Consider the following 15,930-nt stretch of genomic DNA (forward strand, 5'->3'; position numbering starts at 1 on the left):
ATTTTGTTGGCAGGCGACATTGCAATACCCGTACCGCTTCTAGTGTTGCAGGTGCTGTTGTTTTTTCTCTGTCGTATAAAAAGTTTTCAGAACACGATTATTACGTTTTCGCTTAACGAGAGTGAGGAAGTGAGTTTAATAAACGTCGATTACCGCATCGCACCAAGACTGTAGTAGTTAAAACAGCAATACAACAACAAGCAACAACATTATATGACGAGATAATCTAGTGTAACAACACTACGTACATACATACTAGGTACATACATACTTACATACGTATATGTATGTATGAATAGTGCAGCAGGTGCTGATAACGACCACAGGCGGAAAAGTTAATGTGCACATTAGGCGTATGCATTTTTTTCTAAAACTAAATATTTATACCTATGAGGAGAGGCTGATGAAAAAAACAACACAAATAACGCATTTGGCAAAACTTTTTAAAGAAAGTTCCGCCAGGAACTTCGGGAAAAAAACAATACATACATATGTACATATGTGTGTATATACATATAAACATATATTTATTCCACGTCATCCGAATTATAACTGCGATCCAAAATTAATTTCTGAAATATTTTTTTAGTTCGTATGGAATTTTCCATATACATATGTATGTATGTACATAAATGGTTTGTTATGAAATTTTCATATGTTGTACTAAACAGCATTTATGTACATATATGAAAAATTCCAAACGAACGGAATAAAAAATAAAAATTTCAAAAACTAACACCCAAATTCATACAAGTCCTTTTAACTACTTTATAAATCGAAAATTTCTATGAAAATGTCACTTTATAGAGCTCTTTAAATCTACTTTATTTTTTATGAATTAGGCCATAATTTTTTTTGACGCACTGATAATTCGGATCACATGGAATTTTCTACATTCATATGAGGCCATAGGAGCCGGAAGAGAGTATGTATATAAATACAATAATTTTTTTTTTTGTAATCAATTAAAATATCCGAAACTGTAAGAATACGCTGATTATACGCAATTTACGTATTATGGCTTGGTCTAATGTACACACATGTCCATATATGTAGATTCATGTTATCTTTGATGATATTTATGAATGTGTTGTAAGTGTGTAGTTGTAGTTTAATTTTTTTTTTTTGCATGCGCATGATTAGATTTGAATGTTTGTTTGTATGTAGGTATGTGTTAATTCCGCGCCCAATTCCTCCACGCTTCAGTCATGTAATGACAATTTCACGCCACTCAGGCGGCGCTAGTTCATTGCTGCGCTTAAAATTTGACGCATTTTTTCAGTGTTCCCTCGCTCACGTCACTGTTATCAGGTAGCTGGTAATTATTAACTAAATACAAGTGTAGATGTCGCAATGATTACTTTGGTCTAACCATTAGGGATGGCAAAGAAATAAAATAACCGATTAATTAATCATATGATTAATCACAAGCCAAAAAAAAAATGATTTCAATTATTGAGAACTAATTGATTTATCGAAATTTTTAAAGGAATTTCTTTTTAAGTTTTTATTCACAAAAACACTTTTCCATAAAAAGTTTGTAATTCCCTTGTTAATTAGGCTTAAAAAAGAATAAATCGAGATTTTTTTTTGCAGTGATAATTATTTATTATTTAAACAAGTTTGCAAAAACAAAAGCTTTGTTAAGCGGTTGCGTTTCTCGGCGGCTGTAGCACCAGCTTTTGAAAAAAGGCGCTCGGCATGCACCGAGGTACCAACTAAATGACAGTTTTTTTTTTTTTGTGAAAGCCCGTAAAGTTTTGGGTACATAGTTTTCATTTCCTCCTAAGTGGCCATGATATTCCGCTTTAGTTCTAGGACTTGACAAATTAAATAAAGACTCATTTCATCTTGTGGGTTACCGAAATCATCATATTTAAGGCTTCGTTTTGGTAAAAGAGATTTATGAGGAGCTCAAAGATCCAATTCCATAAGATTATCTGCGCACATTATTTTAGTTCGCAAGAACTGCATTGCTGAGGCCAATGCTAACGGATCTTTGAAATAAATTTTTTTGAACCTCGGGTCGAGTAAAGTTGCTACAGCTAGCAAAAAAGAATGTTCGATGGATGGATTTTAGACAACTAAAGAATTCATATTTCTTGAAAATTTTTTTGCGTTTATTTTACAATTAATCAATTAATGAAACACAAAACTGCGATACCATTAAATCGTAATCGATTAATTTTATCACATGATTAATCGCTGCCATCCCTACTAACCATACACCTGAATGTGTTCTCCTATGTATGACTTTTATCATAGCACAAAAGAGCATCATTATAGTCACAAGGATTGGCGACGTTCGAGCTGCCGAGCAGAGGCTATCAACACACCGGTAATAAAAACTAACACCTTTTTTGTCTAACTAACATCGAAATTGTGAAGTAGTGTGGCTAAGACGTCAACGATTGCCTATCAGGGAGCAGCTCTTCATGCTCTTACTCACGCTGAAAAATATATTTATTTAGTTGACGCAACTCAACTTATTTTATTTCTCGGTGTACCTATGACGTAGCTGTACGAAACAAACTATCAAACGCACTTAACTGCGATTACAGTACTAATGAAAATCTAAAATTATACACTTGCGTGATTGTACATACATACATACATACATACATACATACCATAAGTATGTGGTATTATGGGGGCTATTCTCAATAGGTTCCCTACTTGAATCGATGCCAATATGACTTAGTCATTTACACAGATTTATTTTAAAATATTACTTCAATTATTGGACTGTTGTTCAAATCAAAGCAATCATATCCTCATGAGTAAATGTAAATGTCAATTGCGTATTGTAAATTTACATACATACATATGTGTGTGTGTTGCATTAATGCACGCACACATCCATCGCCAATGTGGGTCATTCAGTTAGCAACATCACTAATCTATCGTAACTATGTATCATCGAACCAGTGCCAAAGTTGGAGAGCAGTTCAGCACTGGGAATATCTGAAAGCTCGCATGATGGTGTACTTACTTAAAGTGGATTTCAAGTTAGCTTAATTTTCTACAAAGTAGATTTTTATTGCACAGAAAGGAAGGTAATTATTATTATAAAATAAGGCAGTATTTCTATTCTTTCATACATTTAACATTTATCACCTGCAATTGTTCGTCTGAAAATAGTCAACTTTATTTGGTGGGGACTAAGAAGCTACAAGCAAAACAATCCCCAATGGAACTGCAGCGTATATTGCAATACCAGTTCGTCCATTCATTACCGACTTATTAATCAGAGCATTTCAAACTCATTCGATATTTATTAGTTTAAAAGCACACATATCGGCACATAAATATGCAAATTCACATCAATGTAAGGATGGAGGACTATGCAAAGTTTTGATTTTCTTATTTTTTGATTTTCTTACTTTTTCGACTTATTTATGCTCAATTTCAAGAAAAGAATTTTCGAAGAATGGAAAAATCACGCCAAAAATTACGAAGAATGAAAATATTTACGCATTACAAAAGTGGAGGCCAGTGGAATCCTGAAAACTAGTAATGTCGATGGTCGAAAATCGCGATAAGTTGTAATCAATTGCAGTCCACGAGAACTAAAAATTACGGTATATTTTTATGGCAAATTTGTGAAGGAATGACCTAAATTCATTGCAAAATGCATCAAAGGTCAATTCCTTGTGACAAATCGATAACTCTAATTTTTTTTAAACTGAACTACTAGGTAAATTTTAACCAGTCGTTCGTGTCTTACATATACATTCGTATGTATAAATATATATAAGCGTTCTACAACTACATAATTCATCTATTTTCGTGGTCCTTTGGAGCCTCCGCTGCATTTTTTGTTTCGTTTAATCTTTGCAAATTGAATCCCCTCAACTAAACAGCTACTAAGTAAAGTCCCTAAGTATGTAATTTTCTCAGTTGTGAATTTCCAAGGAAATCCTTGTATTGAAATGCACCAATTACTTCAATCATTAGTCAGCTTTTAAGTTGTATTTGTCGAAGTGAGCGCCAAAAGTGTGGCAACGCCTGATAAGTTTGGCGTTTAATTTTAGCTCAAAGGCCTATCAACCATTTGCTGCTGAGTATGTACTATATATATATACATTTGTATGTACCTAAATATGTATAATTGTACTTTCAAAAGTAAGTACAAATTCATACTCGTACCAGGCCAACAGCAAAATGAAACGTAAAATAACGCCGACCGACCGCTATTCATTCAAAAGTGCATGAATATCAATAAGCTAAATTTTTTGAAACCTTTCAACAATTTGTTATTTTTTTTTTTTATTTACGCTTTAAATTTTATTTGCTTACTTAAATGCTATGCATCTAACTGTTCAAAATTGATTAACTCACCATTTATTCCGCTGATGAGTGGATAATTCCCATCTCGGCCACCGATTAGATTTTTTAAACCAGTTTCGATCAGTGTTGGGGACGATCGCTCCCGGTCACTCATTTTTTCATACAAATTTTAACGGCGAAAAATAACGAAAAAAAACCAACAAACAACAATAAAAATCAGTCACAGACACACACACTAGCGCACACAAAGATGCAACACCTTCTACAACTTTTTTGGCGCTTGGAACAGGAATCGAGCCAAAAATGTGCAAAGTGACAGTGTTGCTGATGAGAAGAAGAAGAAGAAGAGTCGCGGTGTAGTCTCACAGGTTTACGCCGCCAGAATTCAAAATTCAATTGAATATAGCAAATTTTTTTATTATTTGCTCTGCAGCTTTTGTATTTTATGTTAATTGTAAATTGTTTTTTGTTTGCTTTTATTTTAGTTAATTTTTTTTTTAATTTTTTTTTATGCACTGCACTGGCTTTGCTTACAGTATAACTGCGAATAACTGCTTTGTGTGTGTGTGTTTTTTATTTCGCTTTCTGCTTTTTGGTTTTTGTGTTTTGTGTTAATTTTTTTTTTCTAATTGCTTTGCATTTAATTTGTTTAACTTTTTACCATTTAAATTTATTGATCTATTTATAATCACAATAACAGGAATTTATTGATTTATAACGTTTTTTGTTTTTTTGTTGTGTTTAAAAATATATGCACATGTGTTTATGGCATTTTAACAATTAACAATTCTGCCTCGAATTGCTTAGACTTAGGAGAATATATAAAAACAAACTTAGATAATTATTATTTTGTTTTCTTTTTTAATATTATGTACTAAATATATAATTTCTGCTTGCTTTTAACAAATATTGCACTTGCTGAGTACTTTGTTTGCTTGGTTTGTCTTTGAATTTTTTTCTTTTTGTTTTTGTTGGTTTAGTTGTAGTCGCAGCTATTTAATTATTTTAACTTATTTTCTTAGTTATTTTTTTGACGACTTTTTGCTTGTTCTCTAATTCGTATTTGTGTTTAAATTTTGTGACTCTTGAATTTTTTATACAGATTGCTAATTTCTGCTGGAAGGGCGTTCTAAGTAACTTAAATTTTACGTTTCTGTTGCAGGTATGTCTTATTGTTGCTGCTATTTAGTTGCTGCCTCTACGCTTTTGTTGCTACGAATTTTGTTCAATAACTGTTCTTGCTTTTGCTGGTGCTGTTGTTTTGTTGCTTTTATTTTTCAATGTTATTTTTCTTTTCTGATGTATACGAGCAGCTAAAATATATCCTTTTTGTTGTTGCTTTTCTGCTGCTTTTTAATTTTATTTGGTATTTTTGTCTAATTTTTTTATTTATTTTTTTTTTTATTGTGTATGTATGTATATATTTTGCTATAAATAAAGGCACCGCGAATTCATTTAACAATAACAACAGCAAATATGTTTTAGAAAATTTTGTTGCTTGCTTATTTTTTTTATTTTTATTTATTCTTAAGTTTCTTGTTTACATTTTTTCTTTTTTCTTTATTTATATTTTTTGCATGCGCTGCGCTGCCGACCTAGCTGCTTGTTGTCAAACTGCCTAAGCTTTGCTATAATTTTTATTGCGAATTATTATTTTTTTTATTAAATTATTTTCGTGTTTTTTTTTCAACTTAATTATATTCACTAAATTATAAATGACTTAAAAAATGCGCTCGATTCGCTCGATCGAAAATGTGTCGGCGCATTTGCTGGTAGCGTTATTTTTTATTTTTTTTGTATATTTTTTCTAATTTTTGTTAGTTTTTTTGCCTTTTCGTTATTTTTTTTCTGCGCGGCGCTTATACCGCAGCTCCGTTTGCTCGCCAATTCGTTTGCCTTTGAGTCCTTGCTTGTGTGCCACAACTCTGAGTTAGCTCGCCTGATACCTGCTTTCTTTCCGTCTTTCACACGCACGTGCGCAAGCAAAGTATATATGTATGTAAGTAGCTCACAGCTTAATTCGGGAAGCACTAACTGTACACATGTACTTACATATAAGCTATTCTACACCTGCCAGCTTTAAGCTGCACCAAAATTTCGTTCGCACGTAGCGCTGCAAATTACTAAGGTATGTATGTATGTATGTATGTCTGTCTGTCTTTATGTGGCACCTCCGCCTCAACGCTAAACGTTTAACGCGAAATGTCTCAAGCGGAAAGTTTTAAAAATTTTTTTTTCATACAAATTTTTTTTTTTCTGCTGCAATCGCAAATCAATGCTACAAATTGGCTTTTTTGATACTTTTTTGCTACTTTTTTCGCTACTTTTTGCTCCTAATTGCAGCTGCTTGCTTTGCTGCGCGTAATTTGGCAGCAATTTTCAATTGTATGCGATTTCTTGTTGTTACTGCTGATTTGTTGTCACCACCGTCGTTGTTTTGGTGTTGTTGTTGCCTTTAATTTGCATTCGCTCAATTGCAATTACTTGGCGTCGCCGGCCGCCGTTGTTGCATGCCACACATTCAACAGCAATGCACTGCTTTTAGCTGACTGACTAACTGTCTGCGCGTCGGTCGCCGCTCAACGGACCACAACGAACGACTCAATTTGCTTGCCGTTTATTTTTTAAGCGTTTTTGCCGCGCTTTTTTTGAAATTTTTTTTTTTTTTAATTTTTGTAAATCGCTTTTTCGTTGTTTTTCTTTTCTGCGGTATTGGCGACTTTTTCGCTAAATGTTCTTTTCTTTAGATTTTATTTTAGTTGCAATTGCAATTGTGCACTTTGAATGGCTTGGCTGGTTGACTATTTGGCCGGCTATGCTTTCGTTGCTCTTTTTTGCAGTGTAATTTTTGTCGCTTAATTTTTCTGCACAAATTCACTACTAGCTGCTTTTAATGTTAATGTTGTTGCTGCTGCTAATTGGCTTGTAGCGTATTTTTAGTTGACCAACAGTTTTTTTTTTTATTTTTTGCTTTGTAATTTATTTTAATTTCCTTTTTTGCCTTCTTCAAACAAATATTTTTATACGCTGGCTAATTTACTTACGCTTACACTTTAATGTTTTTTTTTTTTGTAATTTATATTGTAGGTGTTTGCATGCGTACAACGCGTAGAATTGAAACACTTAAGGAATTGCGTAGAGCCACTTGAGAAAATGAATGCGCCTCCTATTGAGTGTACCTATCTATGTATGTATATGCATTTAAAATTTGTGCGAAAATAAATTCAATTTTTTATAGCAGCGTTCCAAGTGGAAAATCGCCTAATAAATTGAAATTTGTTTAAGCAAATTTTAGCAGTTAATTTTCAAGATTTTTTCGAATTTCAAAATTTTTCTAATTTTAGATTTTTGTAATTTTCGATTTTTCAATTTCAATTCTCACGTTGAATAAGGCTAAGTTAAGCGCAGAAAAATTGTGTTTTTTAATTTTTTGATAAATTTTTTTTTATTTAATTTTATTTTTTATTGTACGGCAATAAAGCACTAAAATGATACCGATTACGATAGTGTTCAGTAAATTTGTTATAAAACTAAATTTTCTTAAAAATTTCAATATTACAAAAAATTTCAACCTCCTCAGATACTCGCAGTTCGCTGCTGTTTTGCGTTTTGCCTAAGTAACAAGCGTTTTCACATGCTTTTTCGCGTGCTGCACAAATTGACTAATTTTACGAAATATTTGCCTTTTTGTGTTTTTTCTTTTAATTTTTTTGTTCCACTACAAATTTGTTGTTATTAAAGTGGTTGCAGCCGTTGCAATAGTAACAGTAACAGTAGAAGAAATTTCGTGAAAAGAGCACGTGACATTCGTAGAAAAATCAGCGTGATTGTTGTATTTTAAGTGTTGTTGTTGTTACAGCGCACTCGCGTATCTACTACTTTAGCATGAGCGCTGAGCGTTTAAAGCAACCGTGCGAGCGTTTGTAGCTTTCTTATCTGAGTATCCGCAGCGCGGGCGGATAGGCAAAGAAGTTGGTGAGCGTTTTTAGGTTCTGCTGCCTGCACCCTGCTGCCTGCTGCCTGCTGTCTGCTGCTATGCGTTAAATTATTGCTAGCTGCTACGTTTTGGTTAAAACAGCGTTGTTGTCTTTTATTAATTAAGTTTTTTTTTCTTTACGTTTATTTCACGCACACGAAGCAACGCCCTGGCACACCACAGGCGCGCACACATACGCTCGCACGGGCACTAGTGCGGATGTATGTATGCAAGTCAATGCGTGTTTCAAGCTAGCACTCTAGCTCATTTCATTTTAATTATGCACTTACTTTCTCAATCGCTAAACTTTTATTAAGATTTCCAAAGAAATTTTGCTCTTTTTTTTTGTAAACTCAATTTGCACGTTTTCACCGCAGCAGGCACACCCACACGCGCGCACCACCGAGCAGGACGAAGTGACGAATGAACGCTTGACTTGCTTACTTGCTTCGACTTGTTTCGACTCGACTCAACTCGAGTTGACTTAACTTGGCTTGACTGGACTTGCCTTGGCTGCACTACCGACTGCTGCAGCTGACTAACAAAGCAACGAAATAATTCAGAATCCAAATGGCTGCGGTGGCGTATACGCTATCTATGGCAGCGACTATACACTCATACACACACGCGCGCCGCTTGAGTTGAAGTTCGTAGAGTGGCCGTAGCCACTAGCAACAAAATAGGCGAAGAAGTAGTAGAGTAGCACAGCAGCAGCGCTGTTGGAGTTTAAGTTCGTTTGAGCAGGAAGTTGCAGCGCGACTTTTGCTGCCGCCTTTGATTGTTCGTCGTCTTTTGAATTTTCAGCAGTGTTTTGTGGCAGTGTCCGTGTGCCAGCGCGCGACGGCTGCTCCAAACCACCGAAAACCCGAAAAAGATCGATTTCTACACCAAAAACCAAAGAGGCAAGCAAGCCCAGCAGCTCACCAAAAAATACAAAAAAAAATAAAACAAGCGTCCAATTGTGCAAAAAATCAATCGAGGCAATGTGCTATCCTGCGCTCGCTTAGCATGTCGTTCACAATTTCAAATTCGAATTCACACACACTCACTCGTGGTTAATTTTTTTATTTTGCAGGAATTCAGGAATTCCGTTGAATTTAACAAATTTTGTGCAGTTTATCACCCGAATTTCCGCACAACGCACCTCAGCTGGTGGCTCTTTATATTTTTCCTGGTTTTTCTACACAAATGCGATTTTTATTTTTCAGCTTTTTTCCCAATTGCTTGCTGCCTCTTGGCTGCTGGCGCATATCCTTGCGCGTTGTGTGTAGTTTTTGTTCTGTGCTCTCGTGTCGCTCGCACTATGGCTGCGACTTGTCGTGTGGGTGTCCGCAAAATGTGGAATGTGTATGTGTGTGTGTGTGAGTGCCTGGTGGCTACTTCGCCAATGTGCCGATTCGCCGATTCGTTCCAAAAGACACATAAAATACGCTGCTATGTTTTTCATGTTTTTTTTTTTTTGTTTTCAGTTTGCACGCGCATGTGTGTGTGTGAGTATCATCTGTGTTGGCCAAGTTATTTTTCCGCGACTGCTGAAAAAACAAAAGGATACTTTCGAATTTCGAAAAATTTCGCACTGACTGGTAGTGTGTGTAGGTGTGTGTGTGTGTAATAGTAGGTCTGTGGGTTGCTCAGCGTTTGTTGCAGGAATAGAAAATCGCCTTTTTGTTTTGTTTACTTGCGCCTCATGTCTTTCTAAGCCTTTATGTATGCATTTACACTCAAAATCGACAGTTGCTGTTGTTGCGCGCTTTTCATATTTTTTTTTGTAATTAAAGTTATCACTCGCGCTCTCTACTCTACAAGCGCGCTATTAGTCATACCTCAGAGCGCGCACACAGTGAGCGAAATTCGGAGAGTTGTGCTTTTAGCGGCGCCACGAAAAAGCTCAGTTGCGCGCTGAGTTGAGTGTATGCAGTTGAATGTATTCGCTTGTGTGTGAGCGCTGTGAGGGCACATGGCTAGGGCTAATGCTATGCTTACAATATCATGTCATCGATTTGAAAAATAAAAATAAATACTTTGGGAGCACCAAAATGCCTAGAAGAAGAGCAGGAGCGCATTTTATTTGGCTAAAAAAATGTGAGCGCAAGCTTTCGCTTTTAGTCTCCCAAAAGNTGCTTGTGTGTGAGCGCTGTGAAGGCACATGGCTAGGGCTAGTGCTTACAATATCATGTCATCGATTTGAAAAATAAAAATAAATACTTTGGGAGCACCAAAATGCCTAGAAGAAGAGCAGGAGCGCATTTTATTTTGGCTAAAAAAATGTGAGCGCAAGCTTTCGCTTTTAGTCTCCCAAAAGCTATTTCACTCAATCTAGAATTTTTCTTAGAATACGTATTTTACGGCGCGTGTTCTTGGCGCAGGGCGTATGAGTTGTGCGACATTTCTTGTTGGCCTTCTTCATATACTTTTGCTTTATTCAAGGAGTTCACACCTGCTGCTGCGCCACACAGGATCTATGAGTATCCTGCGCCTCCATGGTTTTAGCTGGCGCAAAAAGCTTATTTAATTCTTTGTGGTCAGGTGGTAAATGCTTAAATTTGGCTGCAAGCGGTGGCGAAATCAAATTAAAATATTTAAATTCTTCACTCCGAATATCGTTTCACTTCGAATCATCGTTGCTAATCAGTACTTTTGCACTTGATGACTTTGATAAGCAGAGCGCGTGTTAAGACACTTCTACTCTGTCGAGTACTAGCGTTCGATCTACCCTTCAACGCGGNGCATGGTTTTAGCTGGCGCTAAAAGCTTATTTAATTCGTTGTGGGCAGGTGGTAAATGCTTAAATTTGGCTGCAAGCGGTCGCGAAATTAAATTAAAATATTTAAATTCTTCACTCCGAATATCATTTCATTTTGAATCATCCCTGCTAATCAGTACTTTTGCACTTAATGACTTTGATAAGCAGAGCGCGTGTTAATGACACTTCTACTCTGTCGAGTACTAGCGTTCGATCTACCCTTCAACGCGGCCGTTGTCGAAATCCGCCTTCGATTTCGTTTGTTTTTCCGCTAGCCCTCACTTTATTTTTATAGCATTTTTTTTAATCAAAATGCTACTTCTAACGAATATTTCATTCCGTCACTTGAGTTTGCCTAATTTTCCTACTAGTTTCCCACCCCTTCATCCCCCCAAATTCTCAACACCTTCTGTTCAGACACCTGCCGCCAAACACAAACGGCACAGGTCGCTGATACCTGCGCAACTCATTTAATTTAATTGCGAACACAAACACTTTTCTTTTTTGTTCATTTTAATTTCATTAATTTTAATTAATTCTTCTTACTTTTAGGCATCAACACAAAATTCTATTGCTGGTCGCTCGCACGCGTGTTTTTTTTGTTTGTTGAGCAATATTTTCTTTAAACCATTTGCTGTTGTTATTTTTAAATGAAATATTATTAGCCTTTCTCCTTACGTATTTTTTTTCCGGCTTTTCAGACACTTAGGTGGAAATTTTCCAACGATCACCGATTAGATTTTAGAAAAAAACAAACGAAACTAATTTTGACAAAAAACAAAACTGTCGAATCCGAGTACCGAGATTTGGTGTTCCACACCGAAATCGCTGGCATACACCGCCGCCGCGTTGTTGAGCACGTCTGAGCGCTACGTTTGCTTTTTTCGCGCTTTCGAGCTCCGCATTCGAGAGCTCTTGTACAATACGTATTGTTTTTTGCTTCTGCTTCTACCCTCGCTATTGCCCGTCACTTGTACACTGCGCGCCGTTTTCGCTTCGTTTGCGAGTCGCGTCACCTAAAGAGTGAAATATCATGCTTTTGGTTGCCTGACTGCTTGCTTGCTTGCTGGTTGATGTTTGCTGCCACTGGTCTAGCCACCGCCGCGGCCGGTAGCCCAGCGTCCCCATCAACGCTGCGGCTCCACATATCGCGTCCATCGTTTCTATCTTCGCATTCAAGTCGGCTATCATATCACTCCTCCTTCATCGTTCTCGCCGACAATGTTGTTGGACTTTGCTTTCGTTATCGTTGTTGTTGGCATTGCCAAGCATATAGTTGTTGTTGGCACAATTATTTGCTTAGCCACTGTCGTTAGGCGATGATGACAGTGTGTTATTTTGTGAAGTTATAACTCAAATTTATGTATTCTTGAAGGTTGTAAATGGTGTTGTAGTTGTATATGTATTCTTGAACTCGTTCAACCGTTGCAAACACCCATACCATGTTATCCCTACGCTTATCGACATATTTAAATACTTCCGAGGATTTAGAAAGATTTTTACCGAACAATCGAAGAATAAATCAACAGAGGCAGCACTTCATTATGTGATGTTGCAAATACAAAAAAGGTTCTACACTTGTGGAGCTTTTAATAACGTCCCGAGTCATTATTGGAGAGTCTGTACTCAAACGCAGCTAATCCTGTCAAACATATATCACTGGACTACCAATCTTTTGATTCAGCGGCATTGGGTTCAGTCAATCATCGTTTCCTTATCTCTTCAAGGAAAGTGACGTGAAAGCCAAGTTTTAACTTTTGCGTTAAGGTGAGATGTGGATCACTATAATGTTTCCAAGGAAAAGTAGCCAAGATAAAAAGTGATTTGTTCTTGGCAGCAAGGATGCATCAAATGCCCAATATTGTATTCGTTTTGGTCGCTTTTGAACACTTTTTACATTCAGGNCAATCTTTTGATTCAGCGGCATTGGGTTCAGTCAATCATCGTTTCCTTATCTCTTCAAGGAAAGTGACGCGAAAGCCAAGTTTTAACTTTTGCGTTAAGGTGAGATGTGGATCACTATAATGTTTCAAAGGAAAAGTAGCCAAGATAAAAAGTGATTTGTTCTTGGCAGCAAGGATGCATCAAATACCCAATATTGTATTCGTTTTGGTCGCTTTTGAACACTTTTTACATTCAGGAGCTATGTAACTCACATAGTTCTCTTTGTGTATTGTAGGAGCGTGTCTAGACTGGGGGCTCCATAACTATAGTTTTCTAGTTTGAGAGCTTTAAGCTCTGAGACATTTCACAGCGTAATCAGCCCACTGTGCAATCGACGTTATTGCTGAATACAAATACATACATAGTAAGTACGCTGACAGCGCTCGCATTGCCGTATAAATCGTCGTGGACTCTGCCTGACAAGCTGCCGTATCGCCCCATTGGGCAACCCCTAACGCCACCGTCATCCCCTTGCTTTACTTGCGTATTAGCTGGCCACCGGTCGATTGGCCTGCTGACCGTCATAATGACCGATTTTGCTATTATTGCCTTTTCTGATTCCGATTCTGATTCCACCACCGATGCCTTTGGCCGCGCGCTAATTGCACTCAACTTTTTCGCTGTGGTCACAAAAGCAAAAGCGGCTAAAACCGAGGAAATGTTGAAAACAAAAATAGACAAGTGCCAGAATTGCTCATTTAAATGTTCGCGCGTCACAAATTCTAAGCGTTCGCCCGATGGCCAAACGGCGGTGCAGCCATTTTGCTATACGGCTGAGTGCAATGAAGAAATATAGCCAAATGTTTATAAAGAGTGAATTAGGGAATTTTTAACATCCGTTTTGGCGGTGCATTTATGCTTAATCATACCGCAGCGGGTACTTCTGTGCACTTTTTTTTCATTGCGCTCAGCAGGCGGTGGCGAGCGCGCGGTGGCGTCAATCAGCTGAGCGGGGCCAAATGTTATACGTCAGCGCGTTGTCGACGCAATCAGGGTAGCCAGAGTCAGAGTAGTTACCGCTGCTAGCGCTGCGCTTGTCACATGAATGATTTGAGTGCGCACAAACATACATTTGTATCTGTCAAATGCAAATGCGCTGCCATACGCTGCACTTTTTCGGTTGTCGTTAGTTTGCAGGAATGTGTGAATGTTGGTGTCAATTCGTTTGTCATTAAAAATAGCCCCAAATTTGAGCAACAACAAATCCAACTGGCATGGGTTCAAGTGTGTTCGATTGTTTGTGTGTGTGCGCGCGCGAGTTGTCAGCAGCACAGTGGTGCGCTTGCTCGCTCAGCTGGTTCTGAGAGTACTGCCTAAGCAAACACACACCAACATATTTGAATATGTAGGTGTACGCTCTGCTCTCTCACTGCCATCTATTCTTTTTCTATATTTTATTTCAAATTCTAATTTTATAACTTCAAATTCTAATCTCTCAGCTAGCCATCAGACGCCGCACCGCGTGGTCTGTTGCTGACGCGCGCGTCCACCGCCCCCATGTCGCCGCTCCCGCACACAACCCGCAGCTCATAGCGCTCAACTAAAATCCACTTTTCGCTTAACATTTTTAGCTGCGTGCGCGTTTTGCTCTTCCACTCATATGTTTTCATATATTTCGCTCTTTCGCCACCATTTTAGACTTGTATGTATATCTTAAACGCAATCTCTTGCTCATATTTTCAATATTTGTTTTTATTATATTTATATTTTTAATTTAGAATTCTACAACGTACTACGTCAATGCGCACTCACGCTTAGCGGACATAGCAGAGAGCGCGGTGCCCATGTGGAGGCGCAGGCACACAGCACTGCTACTTACTGACACCTTCAACATTTTTTTTTTTTTTTGTTTTTTTTTTTTTGTTGGTATATCTTTTGCTGACGCGAACAACTCACGTGAATCCAATAATGGAAATTTCGTAGTTGGCCTCCGCATTTGTTTGTTTAAAACTAACATATTAATCATTTTCAATGGGGGTTGGCGAAAGCGAGAAAGGGGTTCACAACATTTCTTCTACTAAGCGAAAAGAAATTAATCTCAAATCAGGGACAGCTAGAGTTGCGATGTCTGCTCAGCAAGGGGTGTAGGATGTCAGCAGAATAGAGTGTAGATTACTTTAACTTAGGATGAGTGCATCAATGGATGCCGAAGAAACTCTTCTGACACTTCTAATAAGTAATTAATTACCGCGGCGTATGAAGAGGCAATCTCACTTACAGTCATTGCGGCGCGTTCGTTAATTTGTAGAATGATCTTTAGACATTCTTTGAGTCCGATATGTACTTGGCTCACTTGATTTTCAATGATGATTTTTCAGCGATCTTAGCTCCATTGCCAACGATTCTTAACATTGCATCGATTTCATTTTAAGAGCTACTTACTGGGTAAGGCAATACAAATCAGGTTCAAGATTAATTCAACATTACAGAATACAACTCCTGGTTAGTCCTTTGAAACTGTATTCATGAAACACTGAATAAATTCTTCCGAATATTTGAATTGAAAATTATTTGCTTTGATTTACTCATCGGTAAGGTGGCTAGTGGGAGAGGTAGGCTAAGGGCCTAAAATGGCATTGATCTCCGTCTTGAGGGTGAATCAACCATATGCTTCATGGTTTTGGAGATAGCCCGGTTTCGACGTTGTTCCATCTTTGGTTCTCAGAATTCAAAATCGCAATGAAGAATCAACCAAAACAAAAAAAAATGTATCTAGTAATTATTGTAATGGAAAATTCGAAAATTTTGTCTCAGGCGTTGTGAAGGAATCTCTGTGTGTTCTATCAAGCAAAGGCTGTTCTTGTGCCGTTCACAGGGCGCCTTGAGCTACACCCTGACTCGGATATCCTAAGGTATCTTGGATTTAGTCTTGACAGAGGCTAAGCTGAAATTCACAGCTAGACAAAACTGTTAGTAAAGCCAACCGAGCCATATGTGGTTGTATTACAGTCGCTTGTAAGATGGACTACACTCCATT

At 37.4% G+C, this 15,930-nt stretch overlaps 1 long non-coding RNA gene across 1 annotated transcript; it reads right to left on the bottom strand.

Moving 5' to 3' along the window:
- Positions 1-5,025: 5,025 nt before the first annotated feature.
- On the bottom strand, positions 5,026-12,090 carry LOC108372073 (uncharacterized). The gene is made up of 2 exons (XR_001848811.1): positions 11,688-12,090; positions 5,026-5,718 (listed from the first exon to the last, which is right to left on the bottom strand). It is a non-coding gene; the product is annotated as an uncharacterized LOC108372073 (long non-coding RNA).
- Positions 12,091-15,930: the final 3,840 nt, after the last annotated feature.

Source organism: Rhagoletis zephyria, unplaced genomic scaffold, assembly GCF_001687245.7.
Source record: "Rhagoletis zephyria isolate East Lansing unplaced genomic scaffold, Rhagoletis_zephyria_1.1 Rzeph_scaffold_05418, whole genome shotgun sequence".
Lineage (NCBI taxonomy): Eukaryota > Metazoa > Arthropoda > Insecta > Diptera > Tephritidae > Rhagoletis > Rhagoletis zephyria.